This window comes from Ipomoea triloba, chromosome 2 (assembly GCF_003576645.1).
Source record: "Ipomoea triloba cultivar NCNSP0323 chromosome 2, ASM357664v1".
Classification (NCBI taxonomy): Eukaryota; Viridiplantae; Streptophyta; class Magnoliopsida; order Solanales; family Convolvulaceae; genus Ipomoea; species Ipomoea triloba.
The window spans coordinates 20028101-20038211 of record NC_044917.1 but is presented as its reverse complement, the minus strand read 5'-3'; positions in this window follow the sequence as shown (position 1 = coordinate 20038211).

Sequence of the window (10111 nt, the reverse complement as noted above, 5' to 3'; positions counted from 1 at the left end):
TGAAATTCTGGATAGTCTTCTTCTCGGACTATGATAGATTCCATGTGCTGCTCATAAATCTTCATAAATGGTTCTGCATGTCCTTCTAAAAATCTGGATACCCATGCTGTGACTTCCCTATGCAGATGAACTGTGAAAAATTCTGGACCATCTTGGCATAACTTCTTCCAGTATTTTAATGGATAAAACCAAGTTAAGAATTTTATTAAATCTTTCTCAACAGAAAGATCTAACTCTTTTCTTAAGCTAGGCCTGTGGAACTCCATTAAAATATGATATTCATGGCATAAATACCAAAATATCCAATTTAACTCTTCTGGCCAATCCTGAACTTGAGCAATAAAGATTTGAGCAAATGGATATTTAGGGTGAATACCATATGGTTGTAGCATATGACCTCCATAGTATCTGAACAATCTGACTTCCCAATCTGTTCTTCTTTCTTCAAGGTATTCATGGCTCCATGGGAACTGGTTGACATCAATGTCTGGTGGAAAATCTGCATTTGATGAAGTGCTCTGGCTGGAACTTCCTTCATTGAACATATAGACTTCATAGAGCTTGGACTGGAACTGGAGTTGAGGAACTTGCTGTGGTCTGGATAAAAAGTCTGCAACCACATTCTTCTTTCCTGGAATATGGCGAACATCATAGTTGTATCTAGAAAACCATTGTTGCCATCTTAGAGCTTGAGCTTGTGGAATTTCTTTCCTCTTGAACTGCAACATTTTTGGAAAAGCTGACATGTCTAACTCAATAAGAAACTTATAACCGATCAAATGAAAATTAAATTTTTTAATTCCATTTTTCACGGCTAAAATCTCTTTATAAGTGGAGTGGTAATGAAGTTCTGCATCTTTGAATCTACCACTGGAGTAGCCGCAAACAAGCCTTTTTCCTTTGACTTCCTGTAGGAGTATTGCTCCCCAATAGTAGTCACTGGCATCTGTTTGTAGAATTCTGAGTCCTTCACCTGCTGGAATGTGCAATGGTGGTAATTCCTTGGTGTGCTCCTTCATCCATCGGATTGCCTTGGTTTGTTCTATGCTCCATTTTGGTGGTGACTTTTTCAACATCTTGGTGAGAGTGCTAACATGAGGGGCTATGTTGGGAACAAAATCTCGGATATAATTAATTATACCAAGAAATTGTTGAACTTGCTGCTTTGTGAGGTTTTCATCAGGAAATTTGAGTAACTCCTGAGCAATATGCCTTCCTGGTTGAAACTTTCCCTGGTCAATATCCATGCCTAAAAACTGGATCTTCTGCTGGGCTAGTAACATCTTCTTTTCGGATAACATGATTCCAAATTTTTGGCATATCTCCATGAATTGTCTGATCAGCTGGATGTGTTCTTCCATGGTCTTACTGAATAGTAAGATATCATCGATGTAAATGAGGGCTTTGTCAAGAATTGGCTCAAAGATCTTGGTCATCACTTTCTGGAATTCACTGGGTGCAATTTTGAGACCAAAAGGCATTACCTTCCATTCAAGATGATATCCTGGGATACAAAAGGCTGTCTTGTATCTTTCTTCTGGCTTGATTCCTATCTGCCAAAATCCTGCTTTGAGATCGAACTTTGAAAACCATTGGGCTCCTGGGAGATATGAGAACATCATAGATCTTCTTGGTAATGGAAATTTGACATCTTTGAGACATTGATTCAAGGGTTGATAGTTGATAACAAGTCGTAATTTTCCCCTTGCTTGTTCTGCTCGCTTGTTCACATAGAATGCTTCACATGCCCATGAGGACTTGGATTCTGTGATTAATCCTAACTTCTGCAACTCCTTGCACTCTTGAACCGCCATTTTGAGATGTTGAGGATTCATTCCTGAGTGGCTGGCTTTGGTGGGGTTGATCACCTTTCCTTCTTTGAATGGAAGTTCAATAAAGAACTCTTCTCTGGTCCATAGGGGCTTACTGTGTTTCTTCATGAATTCGTCATGAGAATCTGCACATAATTGCTCCACCAGTTGTTGCTTGATCTGGGTGATGGTATCCATGAAGTTGAGTTGCCACATTCTGTAATCTTCTTCATAGGGCTTGAAGTAGGGGCCTTTGCTAATTCCTCGTGATTGAACCAATACCTTCATCATCTTGAAAGCATCAAATCCTAATAGCAAATCTCTTCTTGGAAGGCCACATCCAAGAACATGAATTTGGATCTTGCAGTTAGGAAGTATGCTAATCTCCAATGGTTCCTTCGTCTCTAATCCTGCATCAAAATCATCTCCAGATGCTGATGTAAGACGTTTCTGGGATGGTCTCCATGCATCTTGAGGTAACAGCTTTGGGTTCATCATTGAGAACTGAGCTCCAGTATCAACAAGGGCTATGGCATCGAATGGCTTGCTTGACCGGTGTTTGATCTGTACTTTCACATGGGGTGCCTTGAACTCTTCATCTTCTTTTATCCCAAAGTTGTATGAGATAAAATCTTCTTCCGGAACTTCATCTTCTATGGAAAAGATTGTTTCTGCTGAAGGTTCGTCTTCTGGGCTGAGATAGCCATCCAGGTCTTCTTCGGCGATATCGTCATCAATAAGAGACATGACTTCCGATATCATTTTAGCCGCTTGCTTCTCCTTGCAATCTTTGGCGTAGTGTCCTGGCTTTCCACAAACAAAGCATTTGTTAGATGCTTTATTTCCTCTCTTTTTTGGTTGTGCTTTCTGGTTCTGGGATTTTCTGAAATATCTCCTCCTTGGCTTCCATCCGATCCTCCTGGTGTTTTGAGGATTCTTCCTGAAGCGAGTGAAATTTCTCTTTCTTACTCTGGGTTTGTCTCCACACACTCCATTGCATGAGGATCCTATTATGAGATTTGGCTTCTAGCATGCTTTGGAAAGTATTGATTCATGCTTTCTCAAGGTCTGGAACTTGTTGTGGATCTGGCAAATATTGTCTAGGCTTTCAAATATTGCTTGCCTAATCTGCCCAGTTGAAAGATGTGTTATGGATCCATGATTCTTTTTGATAAGTTGATCTGTACTGTCTGCCAGCAGGGGTGGTAAGGATGAAACAAAAGCTTGCTTGAGATTGTTGTCAAATCCCAGAAAATAGAAAACTTTTGTCATCCTTTTGAAGTGTTCCTCTAAGTGCCTTTTCTCATAAGACAGGCACTTCATTCTGAAAAACTCTGTTCTCTTCTGTTCTACTTCATCCTCATGTTTACCCAGAAATATGAAGTAAATCATTGAAACGGCTTCCTGGAGAGGTAGTCCTAAGAACATCATCTTGAATGCCCCATCTGCTTTAGACCACCAATCTTTAAGAATTCCGGTGAACTTTGCTGTAAATTCCATCAGGATTTTGAAAGTATCTCGTTCTACTAGATTCCTAGTAGTCATCCATGTGTGGAACTCAGCAAACTTCTCTCCCCACTTTTCTGGTGATAAATCATCAATTGTAAAGAATTGATAATTTACTCCTTTGTGCATCACCATTTCCGTGGCATTTTCAACACCAAAGTATTCTTCCTCTGTATGACCCATTGGTTGATCAGCAGGTTGTTGAGTTGTGTATCCACCAGTTGATGATTCTGCCGGATCTGCCATAAATGCAGGGTTTTCCGACTCCTCGGAATCTTCTCCTTCTGGATCTGTATATCCTTCTGATTCTGACTGAGTTGCTTCAGATTGGTAGCCAGATTCTTCTGATATTTCTCCAGTACTATAAGCTTCCATGACTGGTAGATTTCTCTCAGGTGGGTCTGGACCTTTGATAACAGAATCAAAAAGATCCTTATCTGTGATTGTTTCATGGAGCATCATTTGGGTTGTATTTGGGGTTGTATTTGGTGGAGGGTACAGGTCATTTGATTTTGAGGATATAATTGGCTGGGATGGAGTGGTAGTTTGTTCTGAAATGGTGAAAGGTCTAAAAACTTGCTGGTGTAAAGGGTGAGATGGATTTCTAATTTTCCAAGCAGAGGACAATCTTGTTTGAGAATCAGGTTGGGCTTGAGATGTGGGTAAAGGCAAAGTTGGTTGTGGTGGGGGTTGTGGATACTTTTGTTTAGGCTTACTTCTCCTATGGTACTCATCTAGAATGGAAGAGTCTGTAGGAGGAAACATAGGGTTTCCAGACTGGAACGACGAACTTGTTAAGGAACTGGTTTGGTAAAATGGTGTTGGAGTAGAGGTAGCTGGGTATTTTTGGGGTGTTTCAAACAAATTGGGTTGGTAAGGTTGTTTGGGCCTGATCTCGGATCTCAACTGATCTATCATGCTCCGGATAGAAGCAGTTTCGTTGGCTTGGTACTGAAAATGGGCTTGAAGGGATTGACCATAAGAAGGTCTCTCAAAAGGGATCTGCTCCAATCTTTTCTCCAAAATCTGGATCCTTGAGTCAATCTTTGAATAGTATTCTCCAGATTTGTGGCTTAGCTCAACAAGATTGTTGGAAATTGATTTGAGGGTGCGGTTTTGAGCTAAGGCGTTCTCCGTTTGCCAGTTTAAAGTCTGCTCAATGGATGGTTGTCCTCTTAACTGGCCTGTTGGTAATACTTCATTAGGAGCTGGGATCTTTGGTGCATGCATACAACCTCCTCGCTGAAAACTTTCCAAAGGGGGAAAGTCTTCCTCATAGGACTCTGAGATCACCATTGCTGGGATGGCTGGTGAAGCTGGTACTATTGTGGGCTCCTTTCTTAAGTACTCTTGCTCATAGCACTTAAGAGCTTTCTTTTTTCTTTGCAGGGGCACAGGTGGTGGTGACGGCGGATCTTCATCATCACTATCATCCTTACTTCTGGATCTTCTCCTTCTAGAGGGCTTGCAGCTGGGTCTCCTCTGTGGCTCCTTTGTTGGGTAGCATTGCTTACAATCATCTTCACACAAATCGAAGAAACAGTGATTTGAGATGGGATCCTTAAACCAGAAAACTGGTTTACCAAGTTGGTCGAACGAATGAACAATTTCACTCATTCCTGTTTTTCCGTAACCAAGGAAAACTGGTTCTGCATCATCATCGTCTGGGTCATAGTCAAGGATCTCCTGGACATGCTCCTCTTGTCTTTCTCTAGCCTCTTCTACCATATTGATGGATGGTAGAAATTCTGTTCTTTTTAGATGAGCATGATTGAATGAGATTCCAACGGTACCATCTTTTCGCCTGCTGATGGTTGCCTCGTTGGATTCGATTGGCCTTCTGTTCTGGTGCAGCTTCTCATAGTTGGATATCCAAGTGTCAGGGATGACTTGGATCAACTCCTCTTTTGTACATCTTCTGGGAACCTTAGTGCAGGTAACATTTTTCTGTACCCTCCACCAAATACAACCCCAAATACAACCCAAATGATACTCCATGAAACAATCACAGATAAGGATCTTTTTGATTCTGTTATCAAAGGTCCAGACCCACCTGAGAGAAATCTACCAGTCATGGAAGCTTATAGTACTGGAGAAATATCAGAAGAATCTGGCTACCAATCTGAAGCAACTCAGTCAGAATCAGAAGGATATACAGATCCAGAAGGAGAAGATTCCGAGGAGTCGGAAAACCCTGCATTTATGGCAGATCCGGCAGAATCATCAACTGGTGGATACACAACTCAACAACCTGCTGATCAACCAATGGGTCATATAGAGGAAGAATACTTTGGTGTTGAAAATGCCACGGAAATGGTGATGCACAAAGGAGTAAATTATCAATTCTTTACAATTGATGATTTATCACCAGAAAAGTGGGGAGAGAAGTTTGCTGAGTTCCACACATGGATGACTACTAGGAATCTAGTAGAACGAGATACTTTCAAAATCCTGATGGAATTTACAGCAAAGTTCACCGGAATTCTTAAAGATTGGTGGTCTAAAGCAGATGGGGCATTCAAGATGATGTTCTTAGGACTACCTCTCCAGGAAGCCGTTTCAATGATTTACTTCATATTTCTGGGTAAACATGAAGATGAAGTAGAACAGAAGAGAACGGAGTTTTTCAGAATGAAGTGCCTGTCTTATGAGAAAAGGCACTTAGAGGAACACTTCAAAAGGATGACAAAAGTTTTCTATTTTCTGGGATTTGACAACAATCTCAAGCAAGCTTTTGTTTCATCCTTACCACCCCTGCTGGCAGACAGTACAGATCAACTTATCAAAAAGAATCATGGATCCATAACACATCTTTCAACTGGGCAGATTAGGCAAGCAATATTTGAAAGCCTAGACAATATTTGCCAGATCCACAACAAGTTCCAGACCTTGAGAAAGCATGAATCAATTCTTTCCAAAGCATGCCAGAAGCCAAATCTCATAATAGGATCCTCATGCAATGGAGTGTGTGGAGACAAACCCAGAGTAAGAAAGAGAAATTTCACTCGCTTCAGGAAGAATCCTCAAAACACCAGGAGAATCGGATGGAAGCCAAGGAGGAGATATTTCAGAAAATCCCAGAACCAGAAAGCACAACCAAAAAAGAGAGGAAATAAAGCATCTAACAAATGCTTTGTTTGTGGAAAGCCAGGACACTACGCCAAAGATTGCAAGGAGAAGCAAGCGGCTAAAATGATATCGGAAGTCATGTCTCTTATTGATGACGATATCGCCGAAGAAGACCTGGATGGCTATCTCAGCCCAGAAGACGAACCTTCAGCAGAAACAATCTTTTCCATAGAAGATGAAGTTCCGGAAGAAGATTTTATCTCATACAACTTTGGGATAAAAGAAGATGAAGAGTTCAAGGCACCCCATGTGAAAGTACAGATCAAGCACCGGTCAAGCAAGCCATTCGATGCCATAGCCCTTGTTGATACTGGAGCTCAGTTCTCAATGATGAACCCAAAGCTGTTACCTCAAGAGGCATGGAGACCATCCCAGAAACGTCTTACATCAGCATCTGGAGATGATTTTGATGCAGGATTAGAGACGAAGGAACCATTGGAGATTAGCATACTTCCTAACTGCAAGATCCAAATTCATGTTCTTGGATGTGGCCTTCCAAGAAGAGATTTGCTATTAGGATTTGATGCTTTCAAGATGATGAAGGTATTGGTTCAATCACGAGGAATTAGCAAAGGCCCCTACTTCAAGCCCTATGAAGAAGATTACAGAATGTGGCAACTCAACTTCATGGATACCATCACCCAGATCAAGCAACAATTGGTGGAGCAATTATGTGCAGATTCTCATGACGAATTCATGAAGAAACACAGTAAGCCCCTATGGACCAGAGAAGAGTTCTTTATTGAACTTCCATTCAAAGAAGGAAAGGTGATCAACCCCACCAAAGCCAGCCACTCAGGAATGAATCCTCAACATCTCAAAATGGCGGTTCAAGAGTGTAAGGAGTTGCAGAAGTTAGGATTAATCACAGAATCCAAGTCCTCATGGGCATGTGAAGCATTCTATGTGAACAAGCGAGCAGAACAAGCAAGGGGAAAGTTACGACTTGTTATCAACTATCAACCCTTGAATCAATGTCTCAAAGATGTCAAATTTCCATTACCAAGGAGATCTATGATGTTCTCATATCTCCCAGGAGCCCAATGGTTTTCAAAGTTCGATCTCAAAGCAGGATTTTGGCAGATAGGAATCAAGCCAGAAGAAAGATACAAGACAGCCTTTTGTATCTCAGGATATCATCTTGAATGGAAGGTAATGCCTTTTGGTCTCAAAATTGCACCCAGTGAATTCCAGAAAGTGATGACCAAGATCTTTGAGCCAATTCTTGACAAAGCCCTCATTTACATCGATGACATCTTACTATTCAGTAAGACCATGGAAGAACACATCCAGCTGATCAAACAATTCATGGAGATATGCCAAAAATTTGGAATCATGTTATCCGAAAAGAAGATGTTACTAGCCCAGCAGAAGATCCAGTTTTTAGGCATGGATATTGACCAGGGAAAGTTTCAACCAGGAAGGCATATTGCTCAGGAGTTACTCAAATTTCCTGATGAAAACTCACAAAGCAGCAAGTTCAACAATTTCTTGGTATAATTAATTATATCCGAGATTTTGTTCCCAACATAGCCCCTCATGTTAGCACTCTCACCAAGATGTTGAAAAAGTCACCACCAAAATGGAGCATAGAACAAACCAAGGCAATCCGATGGATGAAGGAGCACACCAAGGAATTACCACCATTGCACATTCCAGCAGGTGAAGGACTAAGAATTCTACAAACAGATGCCAGTGATTACTATTGGGGAGCAATACTCCTACAGGAAGTCAAAGGAAAGAGGCTTGTTTGCGGCTACTCCAGTGGTAGATTCAAAGATGCAGAACTTCATTACCACTCCACTTATAAAGAGATTTTAGCCGTGAAAAATGGAATTAAAAAATTTAATTTTCATTTGATCGGTTATAAGTTTCTTATTGAGTTAGACATGTCAGCTTTTCCAAAAATGTTGCAGTTCAAGAGGAAAGAAATTCCACAAGCTCAAGCTCTAAGATGGCAACAATGGTTTTCTAGATACAACTATGATGTTCGCCATATTCCAGGAAAGAAGAATGTGGTTGCAGACTTTTTATCCAGACCACAGCAAGTTCCTCAACTCCAGTTCCAGTCCAAGCTCTATGAAGTCTATATGTTCAATGAAGGAAGTTCCAGCCAGAGCACTTCATCAAATGCAGATTTTCCACCAGACATTGATGTCAACCAGTTCCCATGGAGCCATGAATACCTTGAAGAAAGAAGAACAGATTGGGAAGTCAGATTGTTCAGATACTATGGAGGGAGGTCATATGCTACAACCATATGGTATTCACCCTAAATATCCATTTGCTCAAATCTTTATTGCTCAAGTTCAGGATTGGCCAGAAGAGTTAAATTGAATTGGTATTTATGCCATGAATATCATATTTTAATGGAGTTCCACAGGCCTAGCTTAAGAAAAGAGTTAGATCTTTCTGTTGAGAAAGATTTAATAAAATTCTTAACTTGGTTTTATCCATTAAAATACTGGAAGAAGTTATGCCAAGATGGTCCAGAATTTTTCACAGTTCATCTGCATAGGGAAGTCACAGCATGGGTATCCAGATTTTTAGAAGGACATGCAGAACCATTTATGAAGATTTATGAGCAGCACATGGAATCTATCATAGTCCGAGAAGAAGACTATCCAGAATTTCAGAGGTACATTTTCGCCCAGAACAAGGTCATTCCAAAAGAAATTTGGCCCAGAGAAGGAATTCAGCCAGATGTGAGACAAGATGATGAGATTTACCATGAAAAGATCAAGTCAGCAAAAAACCAGTACTACTATGAGCTACACCAGACCCAGAAGGAAGATATCTGGTCACAAGATCCTTGGAACCTTGATGATATAGATTCAGTGCTTGAAGAAGTCGAAAAGATTGAGAAAGCTTATGCTCAAAAGTCTCAAAAGAAAAGGCCAGAACACAAGAGCCAGTGGAACAAGGATGTTTGGAAAACGAAGAGAAGGCAATCTGGTATGGATAGGCAAGAATGGGTTAACTACATGGGTTACCCCAGTTACTCTAACTACTCCACAGAAAGCGACACAGCATCAGACGAAGACTCCGTAATGGATCTTCAATTTCATGGAGAATGGATGGTCATGAAGACAAAGCAACCAGATTGGAACCCACAAAACTGGAAAGGAAAGAGATTCATGAGTGAAGGATAAGATTTGATCTTAAATCTTATCTCTCCAGCAAAGCAAATCTCATCTGCAACAGAAAATCTTATCTTCAAAGATAAGATCCCCGTCCTGACAGGGTCATGTCAGCGTTATCTTATCAGTTTGGCGTGTTGTTTGGCGTGTTGTATGAATTATTAGACAACTTTATTAAAAGGTAGCTTTACTTTATGTCAAGAAGGCCACCACACTTTGTCGGCCACATGTATTGTAATAATTGTAAACAGCTGTATTGTATTTCGAGAACCATCCTTGATCCCTATAAAAGGAGGTTCAGTTTGCTTTGTAAGATATCGCAGTTTGAAATATAAAATTTCCCAGTTTGCAAAATATCATGAGTTTCTAAGTTTTTTTTGTTGAAGGTTTTGAATAGATTTATGGTTATATTCCTGCTAAGTCTCAAATAATCTCTAACATGTAGAGAAGTTAGGAAGTGGTTTGAGAGTCTTGTTGTCATGCCCCGGAGAGGCTTTTAGTTTTCTCTCACCTTTGGTCCTAATT